Below are 20,281 nucleotides of genomic sequence, written 5' to 3'. Positions count from 1 at the left end.
GTAAATAGGGGACCCCATGGGAAATGACCTCCAAGGATAAGGGAGTGGAACAGAGCTGGCAGATCTTCAAGGATGCTCTCTATAGAGCATAAGAGATCTCAGTCCTCACATGTAAGAAATAAAGCAAGGAAGGCTATAGACCACCACGTCTGAGCTGTGACCTGCTGGTCAAACTAAAGGGCAAATTTGGGCTACACAGGGAATGGAAGAAGGCATCCTGGGAAGAGTACAGGGACATTGCCCAGTTTTGTAGGTGTGAGGTTAGGAAGGCCAAGGAACAGCTGGAACTGAACTTGGCTAGGGATGTAAAGGAAGCAGAGAAGGCTTTTGCAGGTGTATTAACCAGCAGAAGAAGGTTAAGGAAAGTTACCATCCCTGATGAGCAGCAGTGGGGGTCTTGTATCAATGGACAAGGAGAAACCTGAGATTCTCAACACATTTTTTGCCCCAGCCCTCACTTGCAAACCCTCTTCTCACAGTTCTTGTGTTGATGTACCACAAGGGAGAGACAAGGAGACAATGAGCCCCAGACCCTTCAAACCCTAGATGAAGACATCATACAAGAGGAGGTTTCATTGGTTGATGTGAACTGAGTGGATGAGGACAGGCTTAGGGCACAGTTAATGAAACTGAACATACATAAATCCAGGGGTCCTGATGGCCTGCATGGGTGCTGTAGTAAGTTGTGATGGCCAGGAGAGGTGCCTGGGTACTGGAGGAAAGCAAATGTCATCCCAATCTTGACAAAGGGTAAGAAGGAGGACCCAAGTAACTCTAGAATGGTCAGCCTCACCTCCATTCCCAGAAAGGTGATGGAGCAACTTATCCTTGGTGCTGCCTTTAGGTGTATGAAGGACAGGAGGGTCATTTGGAGCAGTCAACAGGGTTTTTAGTCAGGGGAAGTTGTGTTTGAGCAACCTGATAGCCTTTGATGGAGACAAAACCAGGTGGACAGATGATGGTAGAGCAGTGGATGTGGTTTATCTTGATTTCAGTTAAACATTAACACTGTCACCCACGTCATCCTCACAGCTAAACTAAGGCAGTGTGGTCTGGATGAACTGTTTGAAGGGAAGACGCCAGAGAGCTGTGGTCAATGGGATGGAGTCTAGTTGGAGGCCTGTGACAAGTGGAGTACTTAAGAGGTCTGGGACCAGTTCTGTTCAATATATTCATCAATGATCTGGATGAGGGCACTGTCAGAAGGGCTGCTGATGACACCAAACTGGGTGGAGTGGCTGAGACACTGGAGGGTTGTGCTGCCATTCAGTGAGACTTGGACAGGCTGAGAGTTGAGCAGGGAGAAATTGAACAAAATTCAACAAGGGCAAGTGTAGAGTCTTGCACCTGGGAAAGAACAACCCCAGGTTAGGGACTGACATGCTGGAGAGCAGTGAATAGGAGAAAGACTTGGGAGTCCTGGTGGATGGGAGGTTGACCATGAGCCAGCAATGTGCTCTGGTGGCCAGGAGGGCCAATGCCATTCTGGGGTAGATTAGAAGGGCTGTGGTTAGGAGGTGGAGAGAGGTTCTCCTATTCCTCTACTCTGGCCTGGTGAGGCCATATCTGGAGTACTGTGTCCAGTTCTGGGACTCCTAGTTCAAGAGGAACTTAGAATTGCTTGAGAGAGTCCAGCACAGAGCCACAAAGGTGATGAAAGAAGTTGAATATCTTCCTCACAAGAAGAGCCTGAGGGAGCTGGGGCTGTACTGCTTGGAGAGGAGGAGACTGAGAGGTGACCTCATCAATGTTTGTCAACATGTCAGGGTGAGTGGCAGGAGGCTGCAGCCAGGCTCTGCTGAGTGACGCAGGACAAGGGGCAATGGATGGAAGCTGAGGCATAGGAAGTTCCATGGGAACCTGAGGAAGATTTTTTTTCCCTGTGAGTGTGACAGCAGATTGGAACAGGCTGCCCAGGGGCATATGGATTCTCTCTTTCTGGAGATATTCAAGAGCTGCCTGGATGTGTTCCTGGGTGATCTCGTGTAGGTGATCCTGCTCTGGCAGGGGGTTTGGACTGGATGAGCTTTCGGGGTCCCTCCCAGCCCCTGACATTCTGTGAGAGCCTAGCTGAGCCTCTGGGCTAAGGCACAGCAGATCCTTCAAACTGTGGCCACTGAAGAATTCACAAATGTGGCTGGTGACACCAAAGTGCAATCTAGCATTTAGTGGTAACCCCTGAAAGAAGTCCAAAGCCAGCCTCAGAGAAATCCATCTTAAGTACTGCCATGGTCCTGTAGGACAGCAAGAAAATGTTATCTGATCTCATGCTAATCCCTCTGCAGAAACAAAATTCTCAGTCTTCTCCAAGTGAGAAGCTGTTCCTGCTGATTAAGCATGGCATGACTGGAGCAATGTCATTGTCAGAGCCACAAAGATGCTCAGAGGGTTGGAGCAGCTCCACTACAAGGACAGGCTACAAGACTTGGGGCTCTGCAGCCTGGAAAAGAGAGGGCTTAGAGGAGACCTTGGAGTGGCCTTCCAGGATCTGAAAGGAGCTACAGGAAGGCTGGGGAGGGACTACTTGCAAAGTCTTGTAACAACAGGATGAGGAGGAATGGGTTTAAACTGTCAGAGGGGACATTGAAAGTGGATGTTAGGAAGTTCTTTGCAGTGAGGTTGGTGAGACACTGGCACAGGTTGCCCAGGGAGGTGTTCAAGGCCAGGTTGGATGAGGCATTGAGTGACCTGTTCTAGTGGGAAATGTCCCTGCCTGTGGTGGTAGAGCTGGAAGTGGATGATCTTTGAGGTCCCTTCCAACCTAAACTGTTCTATGATTCTATGATTATGTTTATGACAGAGAGAGTCTCTGCAGCATGTAGGTGCTAAGAGAATAGATAACAGGATCACAAGATGTTAGGGGTTGGAAGGGAGCCCCACAGATAATCGAGTTCAACTCCCCTGCCAGAGCAGGACAATACAATCTAGCTCTGGTTGCACAGGAACACATCGAGGCAGGGCTGGAAAGGCTGCAGAGAAGGAGACTCCACAACCTCTCTGGGCAGTCTGTGCCAGTGCTCTGTGACCCTTACAGTAGAGAAGTTTTTCTCACATTGAGGTGGAACCTCCTGTGCTGTAGTTCATACCCATTGCACCTTGTCCTAGAACAGGGAACAACTGAGAAGAGTTTGTCCCCTTCCTCTTGACTCTCAGCCTTCAGATATTTATAAGCATTGATCAGATCCCCTCTAAGGCTTCTCTTCACCAGACCAAACAGCCCCAGGTCCCTCAGCCTCTCCTCACAAGTACTCCAGCCCCTTCTCTCCAGTAGGTCTCTGTCCTTCCTGAACAGGGAAGCCCAAAACCGAAGGCAATTTTGTAGGTGAGATCTCAGCAGGGCAGAGAGGATGGGGAGAAGAACCTCCCTGGATCTGCTGGACACACTCCTCTGAATGCACCCCAGGACCCCATTGGCCTTCTTGGCCACCAGGGCACATTGCTGTCCCATGGAGAGCTTCTTGTCCAACAGCACCCCCAGGTCCCTCTCCACAGGGCTGCTCTCCAGCAGATCACCTCCCAACCTCTACTGGTGCAGTTCATTGTTCCTTCCCAGGTGCAGGACTCTGCACTCATCCTTATTGAACTTCTTTAGGTTGAACCTCTTTAGGTTCCTCTCTACCCAGCTCTGTCTGTCCAGGCCTCACTGAATGGCTGCACAGCCTCCAGGAGTCTCAGCCAAGCCTCCTAGTTTGGTATTGCCAGCAAACTTATTCAGCAGACTGTCTGTCTGTCTGTGCCCTCATCAGTGTCATTGATGAAGGTGTTTAACAGGACCAGACCCCACACTGGTCCCTGGGGGGACTCCACTAGTTACAGCTCTCCAGCTGGACTTGGCACTGCTGACCACTGCTCTTTGCACTCTGGTGTGTAACCAGTTATTAAATGGACAATTTGCATGGGCTCACAGAGCAGGGCTGTAACTCCCAGCCTGTGGTGATGTCCCTAAGAGGAGTGGGGCATTTGTAAGTATTGTAGCTATGTTGAATATTTACTCCTTCTCATTAGCAAGAAATTTGTGCCATACCTATTCAATTTTGCCCTCTGAACTCTTCCTGCTTTCCTTCCCTAGAGGTCCCAAATAATTACTACTGGTCAATTTCTTGCCCTGTTCCACATGGAGAGGTCCAAGCGGACTTACAGGGCAGTCTACAGGAAACAGGAGCAGCATAAATATGATCTTTGTGTTCTGTCATGATCAGGTCTGTGTCCAGTTCTGGGCCCCTCAATTCAAGAGAGATGTTGAGGTACTGGAACAAGTCCAGAGAAGGGTGACAAAGCTGGTGAGGGGCCTGGATGTTAGGAGGAAGTGCCAGAGAGAGTGATTGGCATTGGAATGGGCTGCCCAGGGAGGTGGTGGAGTTGCTGTCCCTGGAGGTGTTTAAGAAAAGACTGGATGAGACTCTTAGTGCCATGCTTTGGTTGACTGGCTAGGGCTGGGTGCTAGGTTGGACTGGATGATCTTGGAGGTCTCTTCCAACCTGGTTGATTCTATGATTCTATGGTTCTATTTCACATGCACCCTAAAAGGCATCTTCTGAGTACCAGCCATCATGGAACAAGATTAAACCATACTATTGATCCCTCCAAACAGCCTTATTTAAGCTGCCAGCAGGGATTCTGAGACACCTCCCTCTCCTTTTCGGTTAATGGCACCAAATGCATTTTTGTTCCATCATTCTGCCAGGATCTGGGGCAATGCAAAGGACTGGTATTTTGCATTCAGAATACACACCATCTGCAGCTGAAGCTTCCTGTAAATCAGCTGAGAGAGGACCCGAAAGTACATTAGCAGTAACAAACTTCAGCTATAATAAGTCCATTCAGCACTGTGACATTAATCGTCATCACCTACATCAGAAGCATTAGCAATCCTGTTTTAATTCCAGCCATGTCATTAGTAATTGCTGTTGGGGCTACTTCTGTCTTTGCCAAACACTTGCAGCTTTGTGAATGAAGGCAGGAACATTATCTTTTGAGAAACTATCTGAGTGCAGATGTGCACAACCAAACCATGGTGATACTGAGGCCAACAGGAAAACAAAAGCCAACGAGGGCTACAATCATTATGGAGGGTGTTTTCTGCAGGCCAGACAGTCACTCTTCAAAGGCCAAGAAAAGCCACAGGGTTTCTCCTAGGAAGGGTAGAAGCAAGGACTGTGTGTATCATAGAGTCATAGAATGTCAATGACTGCAAAGGACCTTGAAAGATCATCTGGTCCAACCCCACTGCCAGAGCAGGATCATCTAGACCAGACCACACAGGAACACATCCAGGCAAGGTTTGAATAACTCCAGAGAGAGAGACTCCACAAACATCCTGGGAAGCCTGTTCCAGAGTTCTATCACCCTCACAGGGAAAAATTCCTCCTCATGTTCCCATGGAACTTCCTATGCCTCAACTTCCACCCATTGCCCCTTGTCCTGTCATTTGGCATCACCCAGCAGAGCCTGGCTCCAGCCTCCTGCCACTCACCCTGCACATATTGATAATCACTGATGAGGTCACCTCTCAGTCTCCTCCTCTCCAAGCAGCACAGCCCCAGCTCCCTCAGGCTTTCCTCCTAACAGAGATGTTCCATTCCCTTCATCATCTTTGTGGCTCTGTGCTGGACTCTCTCAAGCAGTTTTATGTCTTGAACTGGAGGCCCCAGAACTGGACACAGTACTCCAGATGCAGCCTCACCAGGCCAGAGTAGAGGGACAGGAGAACCTCTCTCAACCTACTAACCACAGCCCTTCTAATCCACCCCAGAGTGGCACTGGCCCTCCTGGCCACCAGAGCACGCTGCTGGCTCATGGTCACCCTTTCATCCACCAGGACTCCCAAATCCTTCTCCCTTTCACTGCTCTCCAGCAGGCCAGTCCCTAACCTATACTGATACTGATGTTGCTCTTTCCCAGGTGCACAACTCTACAGTTGCCAATGTTGAACCTCATTCAACTTCTCCCTGCCCAATTCTCAGCCTGTCCAGGACAATATCTCTGAATGGCAGCACAACTCTCCAATGTCTCAGCCAGTCCACTCAACTTGGTGTAATCAGCAAACTTGCTGACAGTGCTCTCTGTGCCCTCATCCAGAATACATTGAATCATACTGGTCCCAGTACCAACACTTGAGGGACTCCACTAGTTATCTCACCCAGTTCTCTTCACTTCTGGGTTAACTTCTGGCAACCTCTGCCAGTGTCTCGCCACCCTCACTGGAAAGAACTTCTTCTTAACATCCAGTTTAAATCTCCCCTCTAACAGCTTAAACCCATTACTCCTCATCTGTCATTATAAGACCTTGTCAGTAGTTCCTCCCCAGCCCTCCTGTAACCCCTTCACATACTGGAAGGCCACTACTTGTTTTAGACAAAGTGAGCATCTTGTTGGTAGTGGATAACATCTGGAAATTTCTTGATAGATAAGTACAATGTTTTTTTTTCTACAGGTGGATGAGACAACTGGTTACAGAACTCCAGGCACTGGATACACATCACAGGATCACAGGATGTAAGAGGTTAGAAGGGACCTCCATAGATCATGGAGTCCAAACCCCCTGCCAGAGCAGGGCCATAGAATCTAGCTCAGGCCGCACAGAAACACATGTCACTGCTTTGGATGTACAAGGATAGTTTTGATTTTGTTTTCCCAGTCTCAGCCATCGTGCAACAGCACTGCTGAAACCAGCTGCCCTGTTCTCCTGAAGAGTTTGCAGTGCATTTGCTACCACAGGCAAGCTGTGGCTCCACGTTGGTAGTGGGTGAGAGCATCTGCTGCCGAAGCGCTATCTCTGCCCCCAGCATTTGGAGGACTCTAAGACATAGGCTGAACATTTGTGCTGAATTTCATCACCTCAGTACCCACCCACCACTGCTCTGAGAAACCAGGGAAAACATTTGCTCTTTCATGGGAGAGATGGTTCAGCTTCTAAGTCACTGGATGCCTCAGTTCTGAAGCAGTTCTCGGTAATGTAGCTGTCATAGCAGAGCATTGACACAGTGCCTGGTTTCAGGCCAGCATGCAGCAAGCCAATCTGTGTGGTTATTTTCTCCTCCTCTGAGCTGGAAGGAGTACTGCTGAAAGCCTACATCTCTTCACTGCTTCAGGAAGAACGTTCTGGACTTGTGTCTTCAAGCCAAAGTTCTTCCCTGTTAGTCTGAGAGACCTTAGCATAGAATCATAGGATCATAGAATGGAAGTGACCTCAAGGATCATCCAGTTCCAACCCCCTGCCATAAGCAGGGACACCTCCCACTAGAACAGGTTGCTCAAGGTCTCATCCAACCTGGCCTTGAACACCTCCAGGGAGGGTGCAGCCACAACCTGAAAGAAAGCAGCATCCCTAAAAGAAAGTTGCAGTCAAAAATGCCTGATCACTGCAGGCCCCACACATCTAGGGCATGACATAGTGCAAGGCACTCAGGAGGTTGTCTTATGTGAGTGATGCTCTGAATATTTTTGGAACTCCTGTGTCAGCCAAGTCCCTTCCTGCCATGCCTTAACTGCAAAGGGCTTTGACCCCCTTCTCCAAAGTTCCCTGTTCCTGCTGGCCACACTCTTCCTGATGCAGGCCAGGATGCCATTTGGTTTCTTGGCCACCTGGGCACACCACTGGCTCATGTTCAGCTGCCAATCAGTCCCCCCAGGTCCCTCTCTTCTTGGCTGCTCTCTAGACACTCTGTCCTCAGCCTGTAGTGCTGCATGGGGTTGTTATGGGCAAAGTGCAGTACTTGGCACTTGGACTTGTTAAGACTCCTGGCACTGGACTGTGCCCATCTGTCCAGCCTGTCCAGATGCCTCTGCAGAGCCCTCCTGTCCTCCAACAGACCCACACTTGCTCCAAACTTTGTGTCATCTGCAAACTTACTGATGCTGGACTCAATACCCTCATCCAGATCATCCACAAAGATATTAAAGAGGGTTGGGCCCAGCCCTGATTATCATAATTTCCTCTTTGAATTTGGTAAAGCCATTTGCAATAGGCATTTTAAGCCCTTTTTGAAGGAAGTTAGAGGCTTGGAAATGAATCACAGAACTTTAGAGGGTGGAAGGGACCATCCTCTTGATCCAGAGATCATCAAGTCCAACCTCCCTGCCAAGGCATAAGAGGGTTAAAAGCAGAAGAGTTCTTTTCTGTTATTTCACTGATAAGGCCCAGAATCTATAACTACCATGACAAATGTGCTGCTTATCATGAAACAGCTACAGGATAGTTGTAGTCTGGCAGTCCTTATCTAGAGTTCTGTTACTTCCATCTTTATTTCTTAATCATTAGCCATCAGGTAAATATGACATGTTTTAGCTGAATATGATGAGGTGTGCAGATGCTAAAAGATCAGAATTGCAGGATCTTTTTTTTTTTTTTTTAGTGATTAAAATGGTTCATGCACCCCTAGGACAGTAGAGAATTTACTGAGGAGGTGAGTTTAAGACTGGGTGCTGGAACTGCAGGCTCCTGAATTTACACTTTGGCATTCATTTCAGTGGCCTACAGCTTTGGATTTCTGCTTTCACAGCCCTGGCAATTCCCAGGAGTAACACTGCAAGTGGAAATATCTGAGTCTCCTCACATATATTCATCAGATTATTTGCCTGTTTCTGTAGGAGATCTCCCACAGAATCCTATCTCTGACATATGTCACCATCTCCCATCTCTGACACACATCACCCCCAGCTTTGGAGGTTTAACAGTGGAACACAAGATGGGAACCTCCTGAGAGTCACAACTCAGAGTGAGAATTGCTCTTTGTAGAGCCTCTCTCTTTGCCACACCTAGAGGGCCAGGACCTGAGCATCTTAGAACTGTAGAATGATTAAACAAAGCCAAGCACAAGGTCCTGCATATAGGTCAGGGCAATTCTGAATCAGCACAGGCTGGAAGGATGAAGGCATTGACAGCAGCAGCCCTGTGGAAGACTTGGAGGGTAGTGACAGATGGAAATCTGGAAGTGAGCCAGCAATGTGCACTCAGAGACCAGAAGGGCAGCTGTATCCTGGGAGAGATCAGGAGGATAATGGTCAGCAGGTCAAGGCAGATGATTCTGCACCTCTGCTCTCGTGATACCCCACCTGGAGAGCTGTGTCCATCTCTGGAGTCCTCAACACCATAATATGATAGAACCATAGAATGGTTTAGGTTGGAAGGAACCTCAAGGACCATCCAGTTCCAACCCCCTGCCATAGGCAGGGAAACTTCCCACTAGAACAGGTCACTCAAGGCCTCATCCAACCTGGCCTTGAACACCTCCAGGCAGGGAGTAGCCACAACCTCCCTGGGCAACCTGTGCCAGTGTCTCACCACCCTCACTGCAAAGAACTTCTTCCTAACATCCAGTTTCAATTGCCCCTCTGTCAGGTTAAACCCATTCCTCATCTTGTGTGCTAGTTTGAAGCAGGCTAGAACGTTTTGGTGAGAAGAGCTAGATGACAGGCTGTGAAAGGGAAACAATGGTGATGTCTACTGCACTCACAGGCTTGCTGAGATGTATAGGAACAAGAAATAAAAACATTAGATAACCACTGTCACTTGGGCTGCTGGCTGAGCTGCATTTTACTCTCTAACCTCACCCTCCATTTTGGGCTAACCGACTTTGTTTCCTAACTCTCCTGGCCAAACCTCCATTCTTCCTTGGGACTGGGGTAAGGTTGAGAGGGGTAGGGGGAAGGTGCAGGGGTGGCTGAGAGCCCCTCCTGGGGACTCAGGTTTCTGAGAGGGGAGTTGTGTTTCTGTATTACCTTTTCCCTTGTCTATTTCTGTCTATAACTGTATATACTGTAAATATCTGCTTGTATATTGTGCTAGCTGTAAATAGAAGCTTCATTCGAATTTCCAGAGCTGGCTGAGTCTAGTCTGGGTGATTTCTAAAGTGTGCGTGGGGGGGTGAGGGTGGGGAACACCCAAACTGTCACATCTTGCTGTTCCAAGACCTTGCAAATAGTCCCTCCCCAGCCCTCCTGTAGCCCACTTCAGACATTGGAAGGCCACTCCAAGGTCTCTGGAAGCCTTCTCTTCTGCACGCTGCAGAGCCCCAACTCTCATATCCTGTGCTCACAGCAGAGCTGCTGCAGCCCTCTGAGCATATTTGTGGCCTCCTCTGGACTGGCTCAAACCGTTCCATGTCCTTCTTGTGTGTGAGGCTTCAGAATTGTGCACAGTACTCCAGATGGGGTCTCAGGAGAGCAAAGGGGGAGAATCCCTCCCTTCCCCTTCTGGCCACACTGCTGTTGCTGCAGCCTAGCACATGTGACTCTGTTTGGCATGATTTTTTGTGCCTAAGGTTGTTCCAATGAAATGAGACACAGATAACACCAAGTTAGGACACTCTCTCTGTTGAAGAGTCCTGCAGAGGGACTTTGACAGGCTGGATGGATGGGCAGAGGCCAGTAGGATGAGATTTAACAAGGTCAAGTGCAGGGTCCTACACTTTGGCCACAACAACCCCAAGCAGCACAGCAGGCTGGGGACAGAGTGGCTGGAAAGCAGCCAGGCAGAAAGGGACCTGAGGGGACTGGTAGATAGTAGCTGAAGGTGAGCCAGCAGTGTGCCCAGGTGGCCAAGAGAGCCAATGGCATCCTGGCCTGCACCAGGAAGAGTGTGACCAGCAGGATCAGGGAGGTCTTTCTGCCCCTGTACTCAGCATTGGTCAGGCCACACCTTGAGTGCTGTGTCCAGATCTGTGCTCCTCAATTCAAGAGAGATGTTGAGGTGCTGGAAGGTGTCCAGAGAAGGGCAACAAAGCTGGTGAGGGGCCTGGAGCACAGCCCTGTGAGGACAGGCTGAGGGAGCTGGGGGTGTGCATCCTGGAGAAGAGGAGGCTCAGGGCAGACCTCATTGCTGCCTACATTTACCTAAAGGGAGGTTGTGGTCAGGTGGGGTTGGTCTCTTCTGGCAGGCAACCAGGGACAGAACAAGAGGACACAGCCTCAAGCTGAGTCGCCATCCCTGGAGCTGTTCCAGGCAGGACTGGACGTGGCACTTGGTGCCATGGTCTAGCCTTGAGCTCTGTGGTAAAGGGTTGGACTTGATGATCTGTGAGGTCTCTTCCAATCCTAATAATAATAGTGTGATACTACTGTGATACTGTACCAGGACAGGTTCAGGCTGGATGCTAGAAAGAAGTTCTTCCCAGAAAGAGTGATTGGCACTGGAATGGGCTGCCTGGGGAGGTGGTGGAATCCTCATCCCTGGAGGTGTTTAAAAGGAGGCTGGATGAGGCACTTAGTGCCATGGTCTAGTTGATTGTCTAGGGCTGGGTGCTAGGTTGTACTGGATGATCTTGCAGCTCTCTTCCAACCTGGTTGATTATATCATTCTAAGATTTTATGATGCCATGACCCTAGTTTGAGCCCACTCAGTCCTCCACTTTGCTAGACTATTCTGTGAGGGCTCCTCTGCAAGCTGTGGTTCAGCTTGGCCAGTTGGGTAAGAAAGAGGCATTCCCCTTTCCACCTTTCTACAGCCATGCACTCTCTTTTAAAAAGAAAATTCCCCCTCCTGTCTGTGCAAAAAGTGTTTCCCTTTGGATGCAGACAATTCTTTTTGTGGACACACTGTCACACAAAAAGTAACTCCCCAAGGAGTGGAAGAAAGGGCAGCTGGAATGGGGGCATATAAGGAAGCTGCCTGAGCAGCCAGAGATCTGGTTAGGAAAGCCAAGGCAGAGCTGGAATTGAATCTAGCCAGGGAGGCCAAAGGGAACACCAAGAATTTCTACAGGCATATTAATGGTAAAAAGGAGCCTAGGGAAGGTGTGGAACCCTCAGAAAGGAAACAAGTGAAATGGTCACAAGGGACACGGAAAAGGCTGAGGTTCTCAGACTTCTTTACCTCAGTCTTCACTGCAAAGGCCTCCAGACACACTCCTGGAGCCATGGAAGGTAATGGCAGGGGCTGGAAGGAAGAGCTGCCCACCATAAGTGAAGATCAGGTTCATGATCACCTGAAAAACCTGAAAGTGTTCAAGCCCATGGGACCCCATAGGATACACCCCTGGGTGCTGAGGGAACTGGCAGATGAGGTTGCTAAAACCCTCTCTATTCTATTCCAAAAGTCATGGCAGTCTGGTGCAGTCCTCACTGACTGGAAAAGGGGAAACATAACTCTGTAAAGGGTTAAGCCTCCCCGGGAGAGTGGTCCTGACCCCTCCCCAGGGGTGGGTCTGAACACTACCAGGTGATGGTGGTTAGCCCACTCCCCCTTCCTAAGATCCATAAAAGCAGGGGGGCTTTCTGTTTGGCTCTGTCTCCCTGCATCCCAGCTCAACAGCAACCTCCATCCTGTTCCTGGTCCTCTTTGTTTCACCACATGGCCATCAACCACTAGGTGGGCAAACCACCACCATCAATCTGGTTGTATTTACACATTTTGTACCTTGTTTTCCCTTCTCTATGGCTTTGTAACTTCCCTACCTCTTATACCTTGTGTTTATTGTTAATCTTTTCTCCTTTTACCTTCCAAATTGCAGTGAGGTTAATTTATTTGGGTGTGCTTTACCTTTTCCTCTCTCTACATCTAATTCCTTTTCTTTGGGAAAGAAGGGGGAAGAGGGAAGGGCATCCTATAAATTGTTATTGGTTCCATCAACTACCTTTGAGTCTCTGGGAAATCTAAATTAGAACTGAGACAAACTCCCATTTTCAAAAAGGGTAGGAAGGAGGAGCCAGGGAACTCCAGACCACTCAGTGCCACCTCTGTGCCCAGTAAGATCATGGAGCAGATCCTCCTGGAGGCAGTACTGAGACAGGAGAAAGGTGAAGAGGCGATTGGGTACAATTATCATGGCTTCACCAAGGGCAACTCCTGTCTGACAAACCTGGTGGCCTTCTATGAACAGGTCACAAGATTCATAGATGAGGGTCAAGCAACTGAAGTCATTTACCTGGACCTGAGCAAGGTCTTTGACACTGTTCTGCACCACATCCTGGTCTCCAAGCTGGTGACACATGGGTTTGATGGGTGGGCCATGAGATGGATAAAGAACTGGCTTGATGGCTGCACCCAAAGAGTGACTGTCAATGGGTCCATGTCCAAGAGGAGTTCAGTGACAAGCAGAGTCCCTCAGGGACCAGTCTTGTTCAACATCTTTGTGGGTGACATGCACAGAGGCACTGAGTGCAGCCTCAGCAGGTTTGCTGATGACACCAAGCTGTGTGGTGCAGCAGACAGGCTGGAGGGCAGGGATCCATCCAGAGGGACCTGGACAGGCTGCAGAGGTGGGCACAAGCCAACTACATGTGGTTCAACAGGACCAAGTGCAAGGCCCTGCATCTGGGGTGAGGCAATCCCAAGCACAAATCCAGGCTGGGCAGTAAGTGGCTGGAGAGCAGCTCTGAGGAGAGGGACTTGGGGGTGCTGCTGGACGAGAGGCTCAGCATGAGCCAGCAGTGTGCACTTGCAGCCCAGAGAGCCAACCAGAGCCTGGGCTGCATGAGGAGAAGTGTGGCCAGCAGGGAGAGGGAGGTGATTCTCCCCCTCTACTCCACTCTGGTGAGACCCCACCCGGAGTACTGCATCCAGTTCTGGAGCCCCCATTACATGAGGGATGTGGATGTGCTGGAACATGTCCAGAGAAGGGCCAAGAGGATGCTCAGAGGGCTGGAGCTGCTGTCCTATGAGGACAGACTGAAAGAGTTGGGGCTGTTCATTCTGGAGAAGAGGAGGCTCTGAGCTGACCTTCTTGTGGCCTTTCAGTACCTGAAGTGGGCTACAAAAATGCTGTGGAGAGACTTTTTAGGCTCTCAGGGAGTGACTGGACTAGGGGGAATGGAGCAAAGCTGGAGGTGAGGAGATTCAGACTGGACATGAGGAGGAAGTTGTTGAGCATGAGAGTGGTGAGAGCCTAGAATGGGTTGCCCAGGGAGACAGTTGAGGCCTCATCCCTGGAGGTGTTTAAGGTCAGGCTGGATGGGACTCTGAGCAACCTGATGTAGTGTGATGTGTTCCTGCCCATGGCAGGGGGTTTGGAACTAGATGATCCTTCCAACCCTCACTGATTCTATGATTCTAATTCTAACTTTGCACCTGCTGAATGGCCTTCTTGATCTTTTTTCCCCTTTTTAATTATTTTCTTCACTGGGCATGCAATGAGGATCAGGAAATCATTGCAGCTAAGAGACAAAAGGCACTAATGTACAAAAAGTTAAGGTACATATAGTGAATGCATCACCCCAGGTGCCTGCAGTAACATGCAGGGCAAGTTAAAATGTGTCTCCTTGTCACAAAATGACCAGTATCAGGTTACTGACTTAATGGTGAGCTCTGTCTGAATTTAAGGAATGAAAGGAGAGTTTATGGCCCATGGAAAAGGGGACAGGCCATTTGGGAGGACTACAAGAGGCATGGGGAAGCTATGTAGAGAGAAAATCAGAAGGGCTAAAGGCCAGCTAAACTCAGCCTAGTTTTGCCATAAAAGATAACACTAACTGCTCCTTTAAATAGACTAACAACAAAAGGAGGACCAGGGAGAAATTTCATCCTTTACAGGGTGCAGGGACTAAAATGGTGACTAAGGATGAGGGAAAAAGGCTGAGGTACTTACTGGCTTATTTTTCCTCAGTCAGGACTAGCTGTCTGCTGGGTAGCCAGGACCTTAGGCTGGAAAAGAGGGATGGGGAATGGAAGGAGACCTCCATAATCCAAGAGGAAATGCTGAATGCGTTGCTGAACTACCTAGATGTACATAAGCCTATGGTGTCAGGTGGTTTACACCCAAGAGTGATGATGTGGGCAGATGAAGGTAGCAAAACATTCTTTCATGATCCGATGTGAGTATCAAGCCATTCTTAATGATCTGATGTGAGTACCAAGCCATTCTTCATGATCTAATCATAGAATCAAACAGATTGGAAGAGACCTCCAAGATCATCCACTCCAACCTAGCACCCAGCCCTAGCCAGTCAACCAGACCATGGCACCAAGTGCCTCATCCACCTATTCTTGAACACCTCCAGAGACGGTGACTCCACCACCTCCCTGGGCAGCCCATTCCAATGCCAATCACTCTCTCTGTGAAGAACTTCCTCCTAACATTCAGCCTAGACCTCCCCCGGCACAACTTGAGACTGTGTCCCCTTGTTCTGTTGCTGGTTGCCTGGCAGAAGAGACCAACCCCACCTGGCTACAACCTCCCTTTGGGTAGTTGCAGACAGCAATGAGGTCACCCCTGAGCCTCCTCTTCTCCAGGATGCACACCCCCAGCTCCCTCAGCCTTTCCTCACAGGGCTGTGCTCCAGGCCCCTCACCAGCCTTGTTGCCCTTCTCTGGACACCTTCCAGCACCTCAACAACTCTCTTGAATTGAGGAGCCCAGAACTGGACACAGCACTCAAGGTGTGGCCTGACCAGTGCTGAGTACAGGGGCAGAATAACCTCCCTTGGCCTACTGGCCACACTGTTCCTGATGCAGGCCAGGATGCCATTGGCTCTCTTGGCCACCTGGGCACACTGCTGGCTCATCTTCAGCTACTATTTACCAGCACCCCAGGTCTCTCTCTTCCTGGCTGCTCTCCAGCCACTCTGTCCCCAGCCTGTACTGCTGCTTGGGGTTGCTGTAGAACCCTGCACTTGGCCTTCTTAAATCTTGGTGTTGATGTGTGTACCAAGCCACTCTTCATGATCTGTGAGCAGGCCTGGCTAAGTGGGTAGGTCCTGATGGACTGGAGAGTAGCAAATGTGATGCCCATCTACAAGAATTGTTGGAAGGAGGATCCAAGGAACTGCAGACCTGTCAATCTGACCTCAGTGTCAGGAAGGGTCATAGGACAAATCACCTTAAGGGCCACAACACACCATTTACAGAGCAATCAAAGCAACCGGGCCCAGGCAGCAAGGGTTCATGAAGGGCAGAGCCTGCTCAATGAATCTCATCTCCTTCAATGACCAAGTGACCTGCTCAGAGGATGAGGAAAAGACTGTAGATGTTGTTTACTTGGACTTCAGCAAAGATTTTGATACTATCCCCCATAGTATCCTCACAGAAGAAGTCTGCTCTGAGCCTGAATGGGTCTGCCCTGTTGGCCAAACAGCAGCTGGATGACAGTGAATGGAGTTAAATTGAGTCAGTGGCCACTCACAAGCAGTGCACATCAGGGCTCAATGCTGGGGGTGCTCCTGCTTAATGCCTCTAGCAATGATCTCAAATGTTAGTTAGACGGGAGTCTGGATCTACTCAAGGGTAGGAAGGCTCTTCAGAGGTACTTGGACTAGAGAGATGATTGTTCCACTCTGCTTGGCACTGATGAGGCTGCACCTCTAGTACTGTGTTTTGGGCCCCTCAAACAACCACTCCAAAGGAAACTGCAGCTAAGTGGGGGTGGACCTCTTCTCCCAGGTAACAAATGATAGGATGAGAGGAAACGGCCTCAGGTTGCACTAGGGAAGGTTTAGATTAGGTATGAGGAATAATGTCTTCAGTGGATGGGTCATCAGGCCCAGGAAGAAGCTGCTCAGGGAAGCACCTTGGAGGTGCTTAAAAAAGGCGTTTGGATAAGGTGCTTAAGGATGTGGTCTAACAGTTGTGTAGAGGGAGATGTAGTGTGAGAGAGACACAGAGGTGCTGGAGTGGGTCCAGACAAGGGCAGAAAGGACAATGAAGGGTCTTGAGAATAAATGTTATGAGGAGTGGATGAGGGAGCTGGAGTTGTTTAGTCTGAATAAAAAAGGAGGCTAAGGGAGCACCTCACTGCTCTCTACAACTACCCGGAAGGTGGTTAGTAGTGGGATGGGTGTAGGTCTCTCCCTCACAAGCCACAGCTGAAAAGACAAGAGGAAACTGCATCCACTTATGTCAGGGCAGGCTCAGGTTACAAGCCCTATGAGGAGAGGCTGAAGGAGCTGGGATTGGTTAGCTTGGAGAAGAGGAGGCTCAGAGGTGACCTTATTGCTGTCTACAGCTACCTGAGGGGTGGTTGTGGCCAGAAGGAGGTTGCTCTCTTCTCTCAGGTGGCCAGCACCAGAACGAGAGGACACAGCCTCAGGCTGTGCCAGGGGAAATTTAGGCTGGAGGTGAGGAGAAAGTTCTTCACTGAGAGAGTCATTGGACACTGGAATGGGCTGCCCGGGGAGGTGGTGGAGTCGCCATCCCTGGAGCTGTTCAAGGCAGGATTGGACGTGGCACTTGGTGCCATGGTCTAGCCTTGAGCTCTGTGGTAAAGGGTTGGACTTGATGATCTGTGAGGTCTGATAATACTGTGATATTGTGATAAAAAAAACCCTTTTATAACAAAAAGTCTGGAACAGGCTGCCCAGAGAAGTGATCAAATGGCCATCCCTGGGAGTATCCAAGCGCTCTCCAGACATGGTACTCAAGTACACAGCGTAGCAGTGGCCCTGACAGACTTAGATGATAGCTGCACTCAACGATCTTAAAGGTCTATTCCAGCCTTAGTGGCACTGTGATTCTATAAATCAGTTGTTAACAATGACTGTAGTCTCTATCAAACTGAGCTGCAGCGATGCCCTCACTGCCTCCCTCCTCTGCTGCAGTTCTCAGAAGAGCTGGTGTTTTCTGTGCACTGATGCAAGGCTTCCAGAATCACAGACCTAACCAGGTTAGAAAAGAGCTTTGAGATTACTGAATCCAACCCATCACCTAGCACCTTCTAATTCACTAAACCATGGCTTTAGGGGTCTCATCCAGCCTCCTTTGAAACACCTCCAGGGATGTCCAGGGGATTCCACCACTTCCCCAGGCAGCCCATTCCAATGGGCTGTGAAGAACTTTCTAACATCCAGCCTGAACCTGCCCTGGCACAACCTAAGACTGTGTCCTCTCATTCTACTCCTGGATGCCTGGGAGCAGAGACCAACTCCACCTGGCTACAAGCTCCTTTCAGGTAGCTGTAGAGAGCAATGAGGTCTGCCCTGAGCCTGCTCTTCTCCAGGCTGCACACCCCCAGCTCCTTCAACCTTTCCTCACAGGGCTGTGCTCCAGCCCCCTCACCATTCTTGGTGCCCTTCTCTGGACACATTCCAGCACTTCAACATCTTTCTTAAATTGAGGAGCCCAGAATTGGACACAGGACTCAAGGTGTGGCCTGACCAGTGCTGAGTACAGGGCAGAAGGACTTCCCTGGTCCTGCTGGCCAGAATCTTTCTGATTCAGACCAGGATGGTCTTGGCCTTCTTTGTCACCTGGGCACACTGCTGTCTCATGCTCAGCTGCCAACCAGTCCCCACCCAGATTCCTCTCTGCTTGGCTGCTCCCTGGCCACTGCGTCCCCAGCCTGTAGCGCTGCATGGGATTGTTTCTCAGGGCATCACATCCAGTGCAAAGAAATCTGTTGCTATCCCTAAAGGAAAGAAATTAAATGAAAACCTCAGTCCAGCTTCCAACTAAAACTGGTGCTAGGTTAGTTTCTGGACTGAAGTCTTAGACAGTGAGGTCAACACTTCAGCGGGAAGTTATTCTGTTCCTACTGATGGCTTTGTCCCAAACTCAGACAATTCATGTAATGCTTAGGAGGTGCAGAGGTCTGAGTACTCCCCAGGGGGAGAGAGCCTTTTTGTCCTCAACCTCACTGGACATGGCAGCTATCCTGTACGTGCACAGCCCTGACCGTGGTACATCTCCTCTGTGCTGAGAGATGTGGAACCTTCCTTATGTCTTTGTTTTGGTGGGTGGAAATGGGGGCACCAGGAAAATGCCAGCAATTGGTGACATTTGTCCTGCCACACTAGTTTGGGAGACACTGAGGATAATTTTGCATTAGACCTTTTCTAATAAGGGCCACTTTCCAATGACATCAGGCATCAAGGCTCAGCTCTAAAGAGTTCCCATTTGTCACTAAAGAAGTGTTCTCAGGCTCATAGCCTGAGCACAGTTCGTGCTGCTCTGCTTGGGCTGCACAGGCTAATCACCAGAGAGCAGCTGCAACATCTTTGAGGCATTAAGTGTTAATTTTCTTTTCATCACCTACAGCTGAGAGACAGAAATAAACTGGGAGCATTCCTCCATTCCTCCTCAGTTTGGTATCCCATTCAGCACCTACAGGTAGGTGGAAGTAATCCAATCTGCATGTTTCTACTAGGCCTAGAAACAAATGGATGTGAAATGCATCTGAGAGTTCTTTGCTATTTTCCTCCCTCCTTGCTTTTCTCCTCTTATTTAATGCTTGCCAATAGCAAATGACTTCATCACATACTAGCATCATGTAAGATCAGCCAGATGGGATATCTGGCCTGCCCTCTGTCCAGGAGTGGCAGACAGCTGGAGAATGGTGAGAGCAAAGTATGCATCTCCTTTGCCTCTTACAGAACCTTCACGTTTTCAGTTCAGTTATTTCCTTTACCTGGTGTGGTTTCCATGGATTTAGTCATTCTTACTGAGTTACTGTCTAAGTTCTGCACCACCACCCCATGTCCCCAAAGTGAACCCATGGAAACTTTCACAATCCACAGCTTCTCACAGAAAGTTAGTGAAGATCCATATCCTGTGATCCTGTGGTCTATCTGAGTATGGTGTTCAGCAGTTTTGAGTGACAACTCAATCTCATGTGTTGGAAAAGGCACTGAACTGTGAGTTATTTCCTACCCTTGCCAAGATGGTTATGTTTCCATAGACCTTTGTGCTACCTTCCCTCAGCTGTCCTTTCTCTTAGACTAATAAGACTCAACCTGCTCAGTCCTCCCTGGGAACCTCACCTGATTGTTCACCCATGTTGCCCTCCAAACCCTTCCCCATTACACTCTCTTCTGAAACAAGGAACCCAGGACCACTCATGGTGTTCAAGATCTGCATGAATAATGAACTGATGCAGTGTCAGTCATGATGGCATCTTGAGATGGTTCAGCCTTGAGAAGGGAAGGCTTAGGGGAGACCCTATTACCACATACCAGTACATAAAGGGTGGCTACCAGGACGATGGAGATGCTCTTTTTAACAAGGGATCACGTGAAAAAGACAAAGGGTAATGGGCACAAGTCACTCCTGAGGAGATTCTGACTGAAATCCAGGGAAAATATATACATATAATTCACAATGAGAACAGTTAGAGATTGGAACAATCTTCCATGACAGTAGTAGATTCACCTACATTGGACAGTTTTAAAACTCAGCTTGACAAGGTTCTAGGCCACCTCATTGAAACTGCACTATTAACTAGAAAGGTTGGATCAGACAATCATTGAGGTCTCTACCAACCTGGAATCTATTAATTCCTAGTACCTGTTTTGCTTTAATGAGTGTTCCTGAGCAGTTAGGTTAAGATTTTTGTGGAGCAGGCTCTTACAGCCCCTACATTGATTGTGCCTGGTGAACTTAAGTCTTGCTACAACAATGTGATGTGCTCCGTGGATGAGG

This window comes from Pogoniulus pusillus, chromosome Z (assembly GCF_015220805.1).
Source record: "Pogoniulus pusillus isolate bPogPus1 chromosome Z, bPogPus1.pri, whole genome shotgun sequence".
Taxonomy (NCBI): Eukaryota; Metazoa; Chordata; class Aves; order Piciformes; family Lybiidae; genus Pogoniulus; species Pogoniulus pusillus.
Note: the sequence above shows the minus strand (reverse complement) of the source record.